This window comes from Chrysemys picta, chromosome 1, assembly GCF_011386835.1.
Source record: "Chrysemys picta bellii isolate R12L10 chromosome 1, ASM1138683v2, whole genome shotgun sequence".
Taxonomy (NCBI): domain Eukaryota; kingdom Metazoa; phylum Chordata; order Testudines; family Emydidae; genus Chrysemys; species Chrysemys picta.
In genome coordinates, this window is record NC_088791.1 from 287443577 (window position 1) to 287463327 (window position 19751).

Below are 19751 nucleotides of genomic sequence, written 5' to 3' on the forward strand. Positions count from 1 at the left end.
CTTCTGAGATGTTATGTGATGCTTTCCGTGTGAGCCACCTGTGTTCATGACTTTCATTCCAATTACGCTTTCTTCTATGCCCCATCACTTTTCTCTGCATAACTGATAGTGAGTGAAACCATTTGTGCACATCCCTTTTCTGGAGTGTGTCCCATTTTATGCTTCAGAAACTTGAAATCTCACATTACTTTAGTTTATTCTTTACTTAAACTTTTTAAGTCCTAGTGATTTGTTATCCATTTTGTTCCTTCTTATGTTTAGGAAATGGATAGCAAATTAATTCCTTCTGTTAACTTCTTTCCTTTTACCTTTAATGTTCCTTCAGTGTCTCCTATCCTACTTAAAAGGGTTTGAAAAATCATAATGCAAATAGAAATGTTTTCATGAATTTTGTTTTTCGAGGAATATATATATATTCAATTTAACTATTCCACTACAGTATTAGGAGTCCAACAGTACCAGAGGCCGGGACAGATGTATTTAATCTGTATGGAGAAGTAACTAACTAGATAAAATGAAAATGTATGAGAACTAAGAAGGAAAATTAACAAAAATGAAAATGACCAATCTATTCTCAAAGTAGAAGCTGAGTGAAATACATAAATATATAGTATAAATTGTGTAGTTTTAAAAAATATTTTCATTTTCACATTCTAAGGTAGCACAATTTTAGTATTACAAATAACCACTTTTTAAAAAAAAGCATGTAGCTGGTGCCCTTTTAATTCGGAGCCTTTAATACTCTAAACATTAAAATAGCTTTTAGAAAAGTACAACCACCTCCCCTTGTAAGAATCCAGTCAAACCTAACCACATCAAATGAAACATCTAATAAGGGAGTTACATTCCCATTTTAAAAATAAGAAAGAAACATAAAGAATATACTTTTCTATAGACATATCTTGCCAGTTACTTGTAATATTTTCTGACTTTGACACTAGATTTTAATCTCCTTTCCAGGGTTCATCTCAACAGTGTCAGTAGTTGATCATTTTTACACAACTAGTCCTCTAGATTCTGAACAACCCTTTTTCATATTTGATAACTAGTATCTAGGGCCTGATCAAACTCCTTGAAGCCAATGAACTCTTTCCATTGACTTCAGTGGGTGATTGAGTTAGGCCTTTGGGGAGCTGTTGTATTATGGCAGAGCTACTGAATTATTGTTACTTTTTAGTCTCCACTCTTGGATGTAGTGGCTCCAGACTGGATGTGTTATCTAAAGCACATTTCAACAGTCATAGAAATCATTCAGATTGGAATGGACCTCTGGTAGGTCAGGTGGTCAGTGCCCTTACATTGTGGCAAGATTGAATGTATTATCATAAACCATTTTTAGCTATCCAGATTTGTATGGCGCTCATTACTGTAGTGTCTGAGTGCCTCACAATTCTGAAAGTATTTATTCTCGGTGAGCTAGAATGTTGCTCTTATCCCTGTTTTACAGATGAGGAAGAGAGACACAGAAAGACTAACTGGCTTGCCTAGAGTAGGGAACTGAACCCATGTGTCCCAACTCAGCACCGGGCCATACTTCCACTAGCTGTCCTCTAAAAGTCCAGCTTAGCCTTAAATATCTCTGATCATAGTTCTTCTGTGGATGCCTTTGACAGCAAGTTCTACTGCCTAACAGTTTTAATAGTTAAAGTTTTTCTTTGTATTTAACCTAGATCTTCTCTGCCTTAGTCTAAGACCGTTAGTTCTTGTTCTGTCCTTATTGACTTATGGGAATAATATTTCCCTGTTGTGACCTTAAGAGCCAGTTTAAGTCAGCTGGCACACAGTTGTCATGATATTTATCCAAAAAGTGGCATGTGAGATATCATTGGAAAACTAATAACTTACCGATCATTCATGTTCTTGGGTGATGTATGTACGATTAACCCACAAATAACTTTACAGATGTGCTGGAAATATGTGACTAAAATATGTTTAAACCAGGCATTTCAGGGGAAGTTGATAAACAGGTTTTCTCCAGACAAAAGAAAAGAGGCCAATACCTCAAACCAGGTGTGACCAAATTCAATAGGCTAATTTGTATTGGAGGTTGAAATCACTTGCATTATAAAAATCACCAGTGGGGGAGGAACTACATGGAGTCTACACCAGGCAGCCTGGGCATGTACACAAACAGGGGAAAGGAACTTTATTTGGGGATGCATTTCAGAAGAATACATTTCAGAAGTTTACTGAATTATAAAAAGAGGGGGAGTGAACCAGTATTTATCCTTCACATAAGGAGTCAAAGAAACCAAGTGCTTTGAGTTCTATGTGTTGGTTCTGGCTAAAAGTCTAGCTGGTCATGCTGGAAGAAAGATTATGGTGAGAAAAACTTCTTTGGACAAAAGATTCTGGTTTGTTGAGTTTTAGACTTAGAAGAGTATTTTTACTTTTGTTTGTTTATAACCTATCCTTATCCCTTGGTATTACTAAATCAGGGTCCTTTTGTTAATAAACTTGTTTTATTTTTTATTATAAACCAACTCAGTGCTTTAAGTGAAGTAGAGTCAACCCCAGTCAAGTTAATAATCTGCATTCCCTTGAAAGGAGCAGCAACACTTGATACAATTTGGTGGGTACTACAGTAAGAGAGGCTGAGCACTGCAGAGAAAGGTGTCTCTGATGAATTCGGGAATTGAGGTTCACTGATTTTTATCTCCTAGACAAGGTTTGGACTGGCAGAATCTGAAGAGTTTGCTGGAAAGGCAAACAGGCTTTTGTGTCAGAGACCTAGCACAAAGCTTAGCAGCAGCAAATTTCTCACTTGCCGAGGCTGAGAGGCATAACACAGTAGCTCCCAGTTCTGGAAATCCCAGGAGATTGTCAAATCTCTCCTTTTTATAGCAACCCTTTATATATTTGTAAAGATCATGTTTCCCTTTAGTCGTCTTTTCTCTGGAGTGAACATGTCCAGTTCATTTAACCTTTCCTAATAGATCTTATTTTCCAAACCTTTTATCCTCTTTGTTGTTGACCTCTGAACTTTCTCCAATTTGTTGTCCTTTTAAATATGTCGTGCCCAAAACCGAATGCAATAATGCAACTGAGGCCTAATCAATGTTGGGAAGAGCAAAATAATTGCCTTGCTTGCTTTACATGGGATACACCTGTTAATACCATTTAATATAATATTTGTCTTTTTTTGTGATAGTGTAGAATTGTACTTAGTTTTTTATTCACTACTACCCCACATCTTTTTCTGTTATTATTCTATTTATTATGCTGCCATTTTCTGGACTCTATACACCTCTCTATAGCTCATTGCCTGCTGTGTCCCCCTCACTCTGAATATGAAGAAGTCCTTCCTTGGCATCTATACAGTGAGGGCCTTGTGGGATTTTGAGAGTCTGTCAGGGTGGACAGGGAAGGGCTGAAGGAGGCCACTCTATATGGCAGGGTCATGTGGGTGGACTTCCCCTCACTACTTAAGCTGCTCAATGTATCAAACAGTTGTGATCTGTGATTTTAGCTCCCTGTCATACCTTTTGCCCAAATCCCTCTCTCCATTAGAAGCTATGCTTTCTCCGAGTTCCCTGTGACTCCGAATAGCTTTGAGAGACATATCCCTGGCCCGATCTGCATGGCCCGATATCATTCCCTATCAAAAGAACAATGAAACTGCTGTTATTATGAGGTAAACCATAGATGTTTTAACTTAGTTTTCCCATCTGATGTATTTTTTTGCGGGAGGGTAGCATGGGGCCCTACATTTGACTATTTTTTTTATTCATTAAGATTATGTTGCATTTTAATCTTAGCCTCCAAAATCCACATAATACTCAAAAGACACTTTGCCGGTGTTTATAATTTTTGTTGTCTTTAATCAAGTTATGCAGTGTTTCACCATGTTTTATGTCTTTAGGTATCTAGGTTGACTGTTGCAGTTTGTGAACATATATGTGCTAGTATGATGCCAGTTCCCTACATCATTTCAGCCTAGAAAGTTTTGTATGAATTAATAGTTCCCCCTGCTGACAGTTGGTATAGAAAATTTTTTGAGAGAGATTTTCAGTATTTAGGTTTGCTACCTCCTTACACAATATAATTTAGCATACTGATTTGATTATTAGTCTGAGTACCAAAGGGCTGGTTGCCTACTGAAAATGAAAAGTACTTGACTCTTGTTTAAAAAAAACCTTTATTAGTTTATATAAAAGTAAGCACTAGAATGATTGTTGAGCAGATGCAAACTAAGAATTCTTGACTGATACATTTGCTTCCATTGTTCATGAAAGGACACAGTAGTGGGCAGTTTCTAATCACATTGCACTTCAACATGATGCACCATAAGTCATTGTGAATGGGAAGAATACAAAGCAATGAGTTAAGTATTGTAAAACAAAACAACCTCTCTCACACATTATTCAGATATGATTCTTTTGCCCCAGCTTCTTCCCTGTTTTATGTCTAGTCAGATGTTTATTACAAGAGTGTATGTTACTTTGTTAACATACTTGAGGGTAATTGACTACTTGCATGCAGTATCTGAAAAAGGAAAAAAATAATGTAGAACGAACATATTTCTTTTCTCCTACGTTTCAGTTTTGATGGTCATCATTTTACTCTGTCTACAGCAGTTAATGCCAGAAAACCAGCGTGTGACTCCAGTAGGTTTTTATGTAATCTTAGTTTGCACAAACTCTGCAGACTCACTGGTATAATGGTGAAGAATTACACTCCATTTTATTCATTTATTCTCACCACTGAGTTCCAGAGGTAATTCTGGCAATTACAGACCAGGAAGCCTAACTTCAGTACCAGGCAAATTGGTTGAAAATGTAGTAAAGAACAGAATTATCAAACACATAGATGAACACGATTTGTTGGGGAAGAGTCAACATGGCATTTATGAAGGGAAATCATGCCTTGCTGATCTACTAGAATTGTTTGAGGGGGTCAACAAACGTGTACAAGGGTGATCCAGTGGATCTAGTGTGCTTGGACTTTCTGAAAGCCTTTGACAAAGTCCCTCACCAAAGGCTCTTAGCAAAATAAGCAGTCATGAGATAAGAAGCAAGGTCCTTTCATGGATCAGTAGCTGGTTAAGAGACAGGAAAGAAAGGATAGAATAAATGGTTCATTTTCAGAATAGAGAGAGGTAAATAGCGGTGTCCTCCAGGGATCTGTACTGGGACCAGTGTTGTTTGACATATTCATAAATGATCTGGGAAAAGGGGTAAACATACAAAATTATTCAAGATAGTTAAATCCAAAACAGACTGCAAAGCGTTACAAAAGGATCTCACATTGCTGGGTGACTGTGCAACAAAATGGCAGATGTAATTCAATGTTGATAAATGCAAAGTAATGCATATTGGAAAATATAATCCCAACTCTAAATACAAAATTATGGGATCTAAATTATCTGTTACCACTTAAGAAAAAGATCTTGGGGTCATCATGGAGAGTTCTCTGAAAACATCTGCTCAATGTGCAACAGCAGTCAAAAAAGCCAGCAGAATGTTAGGAACCATTAGATAGATGAACACAAAATATCATAGTGCCACTGTATATAGCCATGATATCACCACACCTTCAATACTGTTGCAGAGGGCTGCCGGGGGGGGGGGGGGGGTGCGCAAGTGGAGCAATTTGCCCCAGGCCCCGGGCCCTGCAGGGGCCCCCACGAGAATATAGTATTCTATAGTATTGTAACTTTTTTTTATGGAAGGGGCCCCAACAATTGCTGTGCCCCAGGCCCCCTGAATCCTCTGGGTGGCCCTGCTGTTGCAGCTCTGGTCACCCCATCTCAAAAAAGATATACTAGAAATGGAAAAGGTACAGAGAAGGGCAAGAAAAATGATTAGGGGTATGGAACAGCTTCCATATGAGGAGAGATTAAAAAGACTGGGACTATTCAGCTTGGAAAAGAGGCGACTATGGGGGAATATGATAGAGGTCTATAAAATCATGAATGGTGTGGAGAAAGTGAATAAGGAAGTGTTATGTACTCCTTCATATAACACAGGAACCAGGGTCACTCAATGAAATTAATAGGCAGCAGGTTTACCACAAACAAAAGGAATTACATCTTCAAACAATGCACAGTTAACCTGTGGAACTCATTACCATGGGATGTTGTGAAGGCCAAAACTATAACTGGATTCAAAATAGAACTAGACAAGTTTGTGGAGGATAGGTCCATCAATGGCTATTAGCCAAGTGGTCAGAAGTGCAACCCCGTGCTCTGGGTGTCTTTAAACCCCTGACTGCCAGATGGTGGGAGTGGATGATAGGGGATGGATCACTTGCTGATTGCCCTGTTCTGTTCTTTCCCTTTGAAGCATCTTACATTTGCCACTCTCAGAAGGCAGAATGCTGGGCTAGATGGACCATTTGGTCTGACCCAGTATGGCCGTTCTTATGTTCTTACTTAGTCAAGAACTCAGTAACCTTCCCTTGCTGAGAGTGATGAGGATCTAGGAACTTGATGTATCATTTTAAAATTTGAAGCCCAGCAACAAAAATGTGTTATCAGTTCATCTTTCTGAAAGCTGCAGTGCAGCCACTCTATGGTTCAAAGATAGGAAACATGAGGCAAGATTCTGTCTGTTTCTTCTATGTATAATTTACTATGCAACTTAAACTCTGGACCCATTTATTGGTCTTAACAGCAGAGTTTCTAAGCTAACAGCTAAATCAGCTGTAGTGCTCTGCATTTGCAGACAAGCCTTATGATTTACAAAATTTAATAAGCTGGCCGCTTATGACTTTTTTTCAAAGATAATAGCTGCCAAAAAGGTTGTCAGAGGCACATATACCCATTGGTATAATGAAACTTTACTTTTTTGTGTGCAAAAGCATATAAATACTCTCCAACTATTGCTAATTCATTAACAATGATTAAATTCTAGAAAGGTCTGCTGGTTGGATATGGTAATACATTAGTGACTTTTTTAGCATCATTATATGGCAGCGATATTTCCTGGGTAACAGTGCAGTGAGCTGCAGACAAAGACCAGAGGATTTACAGTATCTCATCTGTACTCTACTTCATTTAAATCAAGGTAGCAAGAAGTCAAAGTTCCTGTCTCATCCAGAAGTTACCTTTCAGTATTTAGCGCCCACTTGCATTAGTTGAGTTGAAAAGCTGTAGCCACTATAATACTTTCTGCTTAATAGATCTTTAAAAATAATGTTTTAATAAAAAGATAAATGCACATCAAACACTCAGACACATGTTGCTATGTTTAGATGTACCTGTGGGTGTACATCTATAATATCAGAGTTGGTTGGAAAAAGGAAAAAATTGCAGTGTTTGGGGTTTTTTTTGTGGCATTTCATTTCTGTTTCTCATTGAAATGTCATCAACTCTACTGATGGCAACTTCAAGATAATCACCTAATATCTTTAAGGAACTGCATGAGTTTCTGGCCACAAGTCTGCAAACACAAAATATCATGTGAGAAAATTTAATGGTATGAATAGTCCTATTGACTTCAATAGGTCATAAAGTAACACACACACAAGTACTTACAGAATCAAGACCTATATTTGTAGTCCTTATCCTTACCTTCCTCCTTTCTCCACAGATGTTTTCCCTTTCAGTTGTTTTCTTGCCTAATATTTAGGGCCTGATCTCCAAACCTTTGCTATTCAGTGCCATATTTACTGCCTTGACTAGTCCCTTTGTCAACCAGAGGCCTTTTAATTATAATAATTGCTACAAGTGTTTGAAATACCAGGCCTGTATATTGGAAGCAGTTGGGAAGGGGTGGGCAAACAGAGCAACCTCCATTGGTGCCAGCTTTCAAGAGGTGCTGTACCACTGTGACACTTGGTTTTCTTTTCTTTTCTTTTCTTTTTGCTTGGCCTCTGGAGGGGGCGGGGGAAGGCAGGAAAGACAGGAGAAGTGGGGGTGCTGAAATGTTTTTTGCTATGTCTGGCAAAACGGCTAGGGCTACTCCTGAATGCAAAAGATTCTGCAACAAACTCACCTTGTCCAATTCATTTATTCATAAAGCAGCTAGCATATTTTGGGGCACTGAAGAAATAATAAATAGAAGTAGTCATTTCTAGCTGGATTACAAACTGGAAAATATTAAGAAAAAGTAATTCCTTTCAAATGAAAATATTTTTCAAACAATATAATGAAGACATTTTTTCACAGTTTTTTTTTTAATTTATTGACCCTTTGTGATCAAAATTGCTTCTCTTTTGACAATAATACTTGGGATGATTCTACTTTTTCATGTATGAATCGCTCCCTTATTTTTATTTTTATACCCACCTATAACTATTACACTAGTCTGTACTTCTGGGTGTGCCAGTATATCATGTTTCCTGGAGGAATGTGAACAAAATCACTTCCTTCTGATCTCCTTTTAATATGTGGAAGGGTCTGATAGTTCCTTTGGGCTTGACAAAATACAGCATACAACATAGCACCTGCTATTAAATAAGACTTGTTTCTTCAACCATTCTGAGATTTGAAATTCCTCATGGAGATAACCCAGAGGCACTGTCTTCCTTTGTAGGATGCTGTTCCTGTTTAGACTACTTTTTTTTTTTTTTGGGTAGCTGTCATTGTTGCTGGCTTAATCACTCTTCCTCCTTAAGATCATTTTCCTCGTATAAAAATAGCCAGTCATTCCAAATCTTTAAATTGGTTTGTCTTCTGTGTCCTGTTTCCTGTCTTCCATTGTTCTTGTCCCTTCTCTTCCCCACACCCACTGCCTTCAGCTTTCTTGATTACACGATTCACATTCATGTAAATTATTCCTATGATTTTTCTCTCAACTTAGTCCTGTGGGAATATGATCCCTATTACAAATGTATATGTTTTACAGAGCTGTTTGGGAAGGTTGACTTAAATATGATGATAAATGTGGGAAAAATAGATATGTTTTGTTATCATAAATTTCCTGCTATATTTTCTTTCCACTACAGGGAGTTTCAGGGATGTATGGCAAAACAAACTGCAATCACCTGGGTGTTTTCCACTCTAGTTCTTTCATTTTAAATGATATGTGATTTTTTTTCTGATAAATATCTTTAAGTTTTTTTTCTGTGTGTACTTTGGTCAACATCCTGTAAATATTTAGTCTCTATACCAGAGGAATTCTTATTTTTTGCTTTTTAGCATTGTAATATAAAGGCTGTGTGTGGGACAGCTTTTAAGGTCAAGCAGAAAGGAAGATTTTCTCTCACAAACATCTGTCAACAACCACATGGAAGAGCAGACAGTACTAGCATAATTTAATGTGCTTCCACTGGGTGAAAAATTCTTTTTTGACACTATGTCATGACTTGTACTTTAAGTGAAGCCTTTTCAGGTGGTATATCTTACACTGCATTGCTTTTCTTTTCTTAGACTAATATTTTCCAGTCTTCTTTTTATTGGTTGATGCTACAAACATGTCAAAAAAGGCTCATAAACATTATTTATTCCTTTGGTTTTCGCTATCCACTGTGATAAGAATGAACAGTTGCTAGTCTGCAGATGGTAGGAAAACTAGTTTCAAGATTCCATGAACCTGCAGGTCACCCATGGCTATGTTGGAATACAACTAGCCAGTGATTAAGCAGTAGGTTTGATAGGCATAATTGTGAAGAGACCTGTTGGTCTGACAGCTGTCCTTTACCAGCAGGGGCTGCTGCAGAGCAGTAATAATCACAGATCCGTCCTAGGGGACTTTTGAAATGTGTTTTTTTTAAAGTAACTATATATAATAGTTTTTACATTCCATGATGCTGTTAGTTCTGTTAGGGGCAAGAATTAGTGAGAAACGTAAAAGTCACTGAAGAATATAAAAGCTGGACAGGAGAAAAATAAGTGTTCTTGAAACTTTGTATAAAATACAGAATATGCATAAGATGTATTGAAGTAACTTCCTTAGATGAGAAAGTTATGCTAATGTGAGTTATATAATAGCCTAAAATCCTATTCACTACCAAACAAAATCTTTGAAAAGAAAGGAAAAGGAAAAAGATGGATTGTAAGTGAAGTTAAAACTTAATAGAAAAATCCCCTTAGTAATAGTAACCTCTGTTTTTTTAGGGTTCATTATCTTAAACACATCACTGAGAATGTGCAACTATGAACACAGGGCTCAGGCTGGGAAAATTGATATTATTCTGAAGATGGAAGAGAAAGCATAATGATGTAAGTATTTGGTGGCATAACTATTTTTTTCGCGTAAGGGATTTGTTCTCCAATAGCCATGCATCCCTTTGTTTATACTGCAGGATTTCCACAGGCCAGAATGGCTGCCCTGGCTGTGCTCTATTTATTGAAAAGACTATCTCACTATATTGCTTCATATTGCCAGGTCCCTTATAGAAGAAGAAAATCAATATCAGTGTCAAAGAAACCGATCTACTGGTTCAGATCATGATATGGTACCATTTGCTTGGTGGTATGATAAGTTCGAACGTGAAATCATAAATATATAAGCCGGGACTGGAGTACAGAACCTTTGGATTTTGTAGGAGAATTTGCAGGTAAATCTGACCAACTCAGGGAATAGAACTTTTCTTGCATTGGTCTTAATGTGTTTCCCTAATCTTCTTCCCCTCTTTTTTAGATGGCTCCTGAATTGACTGAGGAGGCAAGTAACTGGCCAACTCTAATGTGGCAGCATAAGTTGCCTACACCTCAGCCAGCAGGAATATCACATGCACTGAGCAGATGAAAGAGTGCTCTTTGGACTCTGAAAGGACTTTGTATGTAGCTGACTTTTGCTGTTTTAGCGATTGAAAGCTTTAACCTGTTCCCAAACTCAAGATACCGAGGACTGAGATTGTTTTTGTTGGGCTGTGCAATGCCATTACCTTACTACCTACCTCTATGTGATTAAAAAAAGAAAGGAAAGAAACCAACATTTCTGATATTTTATGTTTTGGCATATGAGGATGTGGGGGGGAGATTTAAAGAGCTCATCTTCCAAAAAGAACTAGATAAGTTCATGGAGGATAGGTCCATCTGGCTATTAGCCAGAATGGACAGGGATGGTGTCCCTAGCCTCAGTTTGCCAGAAGCTGGGAATGGGCAACAGGGGACAGATCACTTGGTGATTACTTGTTCTGTTCACTCCCTCTGGGGCACCTGGCATTGGCCACTGTCAGAAGACAGAATACTGGGCTAGATGGACCTTTGGTCTGACCCAGTATGGCTGTTCTTATGTTCTTATCTTCTGTTTAGGCACCAAAATTATTAGCCAGATTTTCAAAAGAGTGTATGGTTATGCCAATAAGTGTCACAATGGGAGCTACTTGGTACTGAATACTTGAAAATATGTTCTTCAGCTGTTTTGAAAATCTGATCTGTGGAATCTCACATCCATGTGCTGGAGTGCCTTACAATATCCATTTAAAAGCCTTGATTGAAATCCTGGTCCTACTGAAGTTGATGGGAGTTTTGCAGCTGACTGCAGTGGGTCCAGGATTTCACCCATACTCTTTTGTTATGACTAATATCGGAGTCAAGGGCATTTTCCTTGAAAGTTTGGTGACTTAGAACTTAAGAGAGTTGGGCATGGGTATCCTTATTCTAGCACTGTGCTTGCAGATCTTGAATTGAAGTATTTGGCTGGCTTTCTAGACTCTCTTATTACAATAGACACACGTACACTTAACCCATTTAGACATCATCTTCCTCAAAGGAGGTTCCTGAAAAAAAATATTGATGCAAAAGTTGCGTTAGAAAAGATCAACGACAAAATGTCACTGACAATCGAACTTGTGTAAAGATCCTTAGAGTGTTAGAATATAAAGTGAAAGCAATGCAATCACATTGCTTTTATGTCTTTGATCCCATGTTCAAGTCTAGCATAGGCCTGCAGCAGTGCTTAAACTGTAACACTATTACAAAAGCAGCTATTGACTTTGGCATTATTGAGAACCTAATACCAGTTATTGAAGTCAGGTTTTACTGATTTTTAACACTGACAAAATTTCTGTAAGGGCAGAACTGGTAAATATTTCTTTTATATTTCTTCGGAACTCCTGATTGTCAAAACTACTATATAGACAGTGTATACAGTAGTATACTCCATAATTTATATAATACATAATCAAGGACAAAGTGCTATGAGAAATATTTTCACACATTAGGAATAACTTCTCATGATTTGAGTTGTAGAGAGAAACAGAGCCATGAATGGGTTATTATAGGTCATCCTTAATGAGTGGGACTCTTTCTAATATCATACTGCCTGCAGTCATCTGTTTGTTTTATAAAACATATTTATTTATTTTTTCTAATATGACTTTTACAAAGTTTTAGAAAGCGATTTATTGGTTCCTAAGTTGTATGGATTGAAGTTGATTGGTTGGAGGATTGAACTATATATTGTCACTCATAGTGTCAGTTTTAAGGAACACAAAAGGGATCCTTTATGCCAGACTCTCTAAATCTCCCTGGGTCTTAGTTCCTAGTTTGAGGAACACAGCCTATGCAGCACAGAGTTGGTTTAAATTACACCCTCATGAAATGGATTGCTGAGCAGACTAACCTTGAGAGGTAATTGTGGTTTGTGTTGTGTTCATTTGTTAGTGGGTGGATGGAATGAGGGGTCTGTGCGGGTGGAGTTGGGTTTCAATGTGTGAGGTGCTGCTACACCAAACCAGTCAAGTGTCACTTCCCTTGCATGGCATGCACACATTAGGCCCCTTGTCATGCATTGCTGCATCGCCACTGGATTTTTCCACAGCTAATATAGCTGCAGGAAGGCAGCAGAGCTTAGCTGCCTCCCAGAACAACCTCTCTCAGGCTTCCCCAGCAATCTTGGCTCACCCAACAAGCTCCTAATACCCCCTCCTCCAAAAACGCATAAATAAACAAAACAAAAAACTTGACTGCTCAGTGTTCCCAACAAACCTCATCATCTTTCTGATTTCTTTCTGGAGTAACTGCCCAGGCCTTCCATGGACAATTCCACGTTACCCTCCTTATCTGTCCATGCTTTTTCTCTGTATTGGCCTCTTCTCATTCTGCTGGAGTGATCCCCTCACATCACCTGTTTGTAAGCAACTTTCCCAGTGAGTGAAAATTAGGCTACAAATCCCATTAATGTATATCTTGTGTTGTGTATGACCTTTCCTGTTGTGCTGAGATACTCCTGGACCCCTCATCAGGCTAAGATCATGGAATCATAGAATCATAGAAATGCAAGGCTGGAAGGGACCTTGAGAGGGCATCTAATCCATCTCTCCATGCTGAGGCAAGGCCAAGTATACCTAAATCATCCCTGCAGGTTTTTGTCTAACATGGTCTAAAAACCCTCCAGTAACAGGGATTCCACAACCACCTTTGGAAACATATCCCAGTGCTTAACTATCCTTATAGTTAGAAAGTTTTTCCTAATATCTAACTTTTAATTTCCCTTGCTGCTGATTAAGCTGATTACTTCTTGTCCTATTTTCCATAGACATGGAGAACAATTGATTACCATCCTCTTTGTAACCACCTTTTACATATTTGAAGACTGTTCTCAGGTCGCCATCAGTCTTTTCTCAAGACTAAACATGCCCAATTTTTTAACATTTCCTCATAGGTCAGGTTTTCTAATCTTTTTGTTACATGTTTTTTTTTTGCTCTCCTCTCTCCAATCTGTCCACATTTTTAATGTGTGGGGCCCATGTCATGATTGCAATCTGATTGTGGTTTAGGGAGAGGAAAGTGAAGGGAACTAAGAGGAAAGCACAACAGGCCTCTAGTGCTAATAGTGGCTTCATCCTCAGGCCCTGCGACTTACACCTGTGCTATTTGTGGCAAGGACTGTTACTCATGAATTGGACTTTTTAGCCATTTGCAATGCTGCAATGTGACACAGTCACTCTACTATTTTAGTATTTACACCATTAAATATGGATGGTTGACAATGGGCACCAACAGTGGACACAATACTCCAGCTAAGCCCTCACAAGTGCCAAGTAGTGGGCGACAACTACCTCCTGTGTCTTACATACGACAGTCTTGTTAATACACCCCGGAGTGATATTAGCCCTTTTCACAACTGCATCACATTGTTGGTTAATATACAATTTGTGGTCCATTATAATTCCTAGATCCTTTTCTGCAATACTATGGCTTATCAATTATTCACCATTTTGTATTAGTACATTTGATTTTTTTATTCCCAAGTGTAGTACTTTGCACTTGTCTTTATTTCAGCATGTTGATTTCAGACCAATTCTCCAATTTATCAATATCATTCTGAATTCTAACACTGTCCTCCAAAAGTGCTAGAAAGCCCTGCCAGCTTGGCATCATCCACGAATTTTATAAGCATACTCTCCATGCCATTATTCAAGTCTTTAATGAAAATGTTGAATAGTACTGGATCCAGGACAGATCCTTCCAAGACACCATTACATACATCTTCCCAGTTTGACAGTGAACCATTGATCACTACTATTTGAGTACAGGTTTTCAACTAGTTATGGACACACCTTATAGTAATTTAATCTATACCACATTTTCCTAGTTTGCTTGTGAGAATGTCATGTTGGACTGTGTCAAAAGCCTTACTAAAATACAGATATATCATTGCTACAGCTTATGCCCATCTACTAGGACAGTAAGCTTGTCAAAGAAGGAAATTGGGATGGTCTGGCACGTTTTGTTCTTGACAAATTCATTTTGGCTATTCCTTATAACTCTATATCCTCTAGGTGCTTGCAAACTGATTGTTTAATAATTTGTTCCAGTATCTCCCCAGGTATCAAAGTTAAGCTGACTGGTCTATAATTCCCCATGTCCTCTTTGTTCCATTTTTAAAGATAGGAACTATGTTTGCCCTTTGCTAGTCCTGTGGGATGTCACCTGTCCTCCAGGAGTTCTCAGAGATAATCACTAATGTTTCCGAGGTTGTTTGGAGGACATTGGTTGCAATCGTTTATTGCCACTGCTGTAACACAACAGCTACTATAACAATATAACATCGAAACTCAGCTACTAGAACACAGTCTAAAACCCAGGCCCCCTAAATAATCCATGTTGCCAACTCCTCAAGTTAACGTTGGTCCTCCCTAAACTGCAGTTGTCCCAAATACTCCAGCCCCACTGTTCCAACTCCCACTGCACCATCATATCTTCCCAATGCCAAACACTGCTCTCCCTAATTTATGGTAACCTGTACAACCAGATCCCTGGCATTCCTACTCTCCTCTTTCACTCTGAAGAGGCAGGACCAAACAGTGGAATGAACACTACTAGTGCCAGATTTGATGATGAGGGGAAGAGCAAAGGTTGGCTTCTTTACCCACCCCCTGGAGAAGAAATTCCCAAATATATATCTGTGTGCTTTTGTGTGTGTGTGTGTGTGTGTGTGTGTGTGTGTGTGTGTGTGTGTGTGTGTGTGTGTGTGTGAGAGAGAGAGAGAGAGAACCCTCTTGCCACAAACCTCCTTCTGGGAGTGGTGAGGGATTGACTCCTAACTCCATCCATGCCACTTATTCCTCCTCCCACTACTTGAGAAGAGGCCCAAGAGGAATCCCTTCTCCCTCCCAGCTTTTTGTCTATTTATATACCTGCTTGCATACCTTTGCAGGGGAAAATTAGTAACTTGCTTTTATCTGCCACACATGGAACTGCTTAAAACATGGCAGCTATGCCAGCTCCTGTGATAAATGATTCTTTTCAAAAATGTCTGTTGTTTGAGTAATTTTATGATCAAAAGTTATCATTCCTATTTATTTCTTGTAGTTCATTTTTTAAGAACATTATAAAACATAGTAACTGGGAAATGGGAGAGGAGCACCTTGATGCAAAGAGTTAAAAACTTTGGACAGGCCAGGAATATTTTAGGCATCTCCTCTTTTTGATTAAATTTAGCACACTATTATACATACTGTATATTTCAAGAACAGAATATATTTTAAAGAGCTCACAGTGGTTCAAACTCTGAAATATAACAGCAGACGTAAAAGCATCAGGTTGTGTGTACATATGTATCTATTATATTCTGTAGTTAATGTATGTATACTGTAGAAGGTACACTGGAAAATCACAAGTCACTTAAAATGTCACAGACTGGAGTATGTCTGAATTGTGCTGTCAGTGTGGAGAATGAATTCAAATAATAGGTGCCATTACTGTAGCATGAAACTATTAGTTAAAGTTCACAGTGCTTGGATAGACCATTTAGACCTTTATTAGGGAAAAAATGAAATTTTGAATGTTTGAATGTTCTTATATTCTTCCTTAATTTGAGCAAAGGCTCAAAGTTTAACCAAAAGTATTTGGAAATAAGTTCCACTGCTGTACTTTGAGTCCAAGTTCCACTGAGCAGAGGACACAGCTGCTTGTGCATGGTGCTCACTAGTATCATGAGAATGTTAAGCTTGACTCAAGGTGGACTGACAAGTTGTTATTCCTCTCATTCTTACTTCTTTTTAATGATCTGCACCTGAGCTCCACTGTATTGTGTGACACTTATTAGCAATCTACAGCTCTGAGACAACTGTTGTTTATCCATATCTCACCTGTGATTACATTAACAAGAGATGATGTGCAGCAGTGTCTGGTGCCAGCTGAAGGTCAGGGGGAGAGCAAAGGATGTATCAGGCATTTGTCTGTCACTGTGGGTATTGCAGACTCAGTTTCACTGAAAGCAGCAGGCTGAGTGATCTCACACCATTAATATCAATGGGACATAAGTGCATGCTACCTGCATTAGTTCCTCGGTTCCAGGAATGGAAACATGGAGCTATTAGCGCATCTCATTCACATCCTAGATAAGAATGTTGAAATAGTTCCACATGGCAGATGAACAAAAGAAGTCATTAGGCTTATGCTTGTCCACATGTACTCAGCTGGCTGACAGAAAGTGCCCCTGCTATTTTAAATCAAGACTGAGAGACTCAAGGCTACTGATTTACTGAATTTCACTCAACTCTGAATCATTTTTTTTATTTTTCTCGTGAGGAGCTGCTTCAAAGCAACTAAATCTCATTGACTAAAACAGTTACTTTGATTGTCAGCCATGCACAGTCTAATAATATTATTGTGTGGAAGAGAATGATCATATTCTTTTTAATTAGAAATTCTCTGGGAGCCTATGATAGAATATAAGCTTTCAGATATAGTGCAATTTTAAATAAGCATCTCTCTCTCTCTCTCTCTCTCTATATATATATACATACATACACTTGCATATATATCTGCATATTATAGATAGATAGATATGTCTGTGTGCATATTAAAGAAAGGAAATAGTTTTTTCTCACTCCTTATTGAAATTCACAGAGTGCTGTTCTGCAGGCATTGTGTGCTTGCATAAGTGGTAACTGACTTCTTCCTTTTGTTTCCTTTCTTTCCTGCGTTGTATGCCTTGTTTTTTTCTAGCAACATTTTTTTCCTTTTGCAAATCATGCAGACGCTTGGGCCCCTGCTGGGCTGGCGCAGCCACCAGCAACTTCACAGCAAAACCCTCCAATCTCCTGTAAAGTGCATAAAATGACACCGTTTTGCAGACAGGAAGAGATTGAAAGGTGGTGAGCCCCTTCAACGCCTATTGACTCAATTGGGGAGTTCTGGGGGCTCAGCACTTGCTAGAAGTGCTCAGGATTGGGGGGTGGGAGGGGGCAAATTTGCCTAAATTGTCTCTGAATGACAAACTAACTGTCCCCGGAGTGAAAACAGATCACTAGATCTCCCTGCTTCAATCTCAATTAAACAGACATTAAAGAGTGAGTGTATACCTCTCCTCTCCATCTCATTGGTATAAGGGCCTGATCCAAACCCCACTGCATGTCAGCAGAAAGACACCCAGTGACTTCAGTGGCTTTTGGTTTTGGCCCTACTTTTTGGATGTTTCAGGCTTTTATAAACGATACAAATGAAGCATAATTTTAACCAGTTCTATCACAGAAAAATGCTACTTGTTTTTGTAACTTTCTCTGAGCTGTTTCCATTGAAGCTGGCTTTCTAGAGTATGACATTCTTTTTTTGGCTTGTTCCTCTTGAACCAAACATAAAATCATTATTTTGTTTTGGGGACTCATTGGTATTTAAAACCAACTCCCAACATCTCACAAGATGCAATTGTACTTGTAAGTACAATAATGGGCAACAAATAAGAAAGATTAGGAACACTGTAGCCAGGTTGTAGTGAAACAACAAAAAAGGCTGCTGCATTCTTTTTAAACAAACAAAAAGCATAATTGGAAAAAATCATTTTTATGTTCTCTTACATTAGATGGGACCACTGAGTGAAACATTCACTGATGAATTACTCCCCTAATCTGCGGAGGAAAAACAGCTACTGGCAAATTAAAGAGACTTGGAACAGAGCCATGAGAACTAAATGGCTAAAAATGAAAACAGGCAAACATTTGAGGAGTATTCTACAGAACACAGATCTTCCAACACCTCCCCCTTTTCCACGGTTAATTCATTGTCATGGAAACTGAATTTATCAAAATGTTCTCGTTCACTCCTAGTGACCCAGTGAGTCGACTTACAGAGCTGGTGAAAGGTAACTCAGGCTGAAGCAATTTTTACAAATGATACGTAGCAGTTCATAAATTGGTGAATTTTGAATGGTGCCATTGTGCCTCCCAAACAGTTTTCCACAGTCTCAAAAGACTCTTTTAATCTGCAAACCAGAGGGTCTGAAACCCCTCACTAACAAGTTAGCAAGGAAAGTGTGTATAGATTTAGCTCCCCTTTTCTCCCCCTTAATTTGTTTTTCTTCTCACCCTGTTAGAATTTATGTTTTAAATCCTGTTATTTGTGTCTTTTATTTACTTCATGCATTCTCCACAGCATTTTCCTTTGCTGATCTCTAGCCCAAGGATACAAAAATCCTTCAGCTCTTCATCACAATCATCTCTCCTTATCTCTTGTTAAAGGTAGGTGTTGACTATCAAGTGTGACACACAATGACTACTTTATGCTGTCACCTTTGCCAAATCTGAATTAACCGTGGAAGTCTGGGTGCCTTCATCCAGAAGGTGGGCTTGGGTGTGGTTTTTTTTTCATCAAACAGAAATAATGTCATTTATTATTATTATTATTTTAAGGATTTTACAGCTTCCACGTAGCTGCCAAATTCAGTCAAGGTTGATTTTTACTTTATTTTATGTTAGCAATTAGTGACTTGTTGTCATGGAAACCACACTTCACACGATTCTGGAACTTAAACGGCTGAATGTGATCATGCAACAGCCCTTCCTTCTTTTAGCCTCAGTAGTTAGTCTTTCTTTGTGTCATCTTGATTACAGATTCACATAAAATATCTATAAACATGCAAAATAATAGCAGAAGGCTACATCAATTAAAATTGAGTATTCAATAATTTATTCTTTAATTAAAGCTCTTTCCTTTTCTTATTCCTGTAACCTTTCAAGTGTTAAAGCAGACATAAGAGTTAATCATTTGGTAAGAAATATCTTTTCTAATTAAGAGTTTGTGAGACAATAATGAAGAAAAATAAAAATTAGGATTGCAAATTATTTTTTGGCTTTTCATGTTTAATGTAAAGGGTGAAAATTAGGAGACTTTACTGATGAATCTTTTCTAGGTGAAATATTTGCAGTGAAGGTTATAATCTTTGTGTGTGTGTGTGTGTGTGTGTGTGTGTGTGTGCAGGGAGGAGGGTGAATGCTACTTATCCTTGCTTGCTGTCAGATGAGGTGAGTCAGGATACAAAAGTCAAAAGGAGGTGACATAGTATGTGAGAGTTGCGTGCATGTTTGCATATGTGGCATCCTGTAAATATGTTGGGATTAGGAATCAAAATTCACTGTGACTTCACATAAAATCTGCATTGTAAAACAGGAAAAACATGGAAGGAGTGGTAGAT

At 38.3% G+C, this 19751-nt stretch overlaps 2 long non-coding RNA genes across 2 annotated transcripts in view; both read left to right on the forward strand.

Moving 5' to 3' along the window:
• LOC135980862 (uncharacterized) overlaps positions 1-10443 on the forward strand; it is a 93453-nt gene extending 83010 nt beyond the window's left edge. Inside the window, exons 3-4 of the long non-coding RNA XR_010597767.1 lie at positions 10001-10105; positions 10272-10443. This is a non-coding gene — a long non-coding RNA (uncharacterized LOC135980862). The remainder of the gene's footprint in view (positions 1-10000; positions 10106-10271) is intronic.
• Positions 10444-18143: 7700 nt separating this feature from the next.
• Positions 18144-19751, forward strand: part of LOC122172410 (uncharacterized) — a 67991-nt gene continuing 66383 nt past the window's right edge. Inside the window, exons 1-2 of the long non-coding RNA XR_006172718.2 lie at positions 18144-18422; positions 18713-18798. This is a non-coding gene — a long non-coding RNA (uncharacterized LOC122172410). The remainder of the gene's footprint in view (positions 18423-18712; positions 18799-19751) is intronic.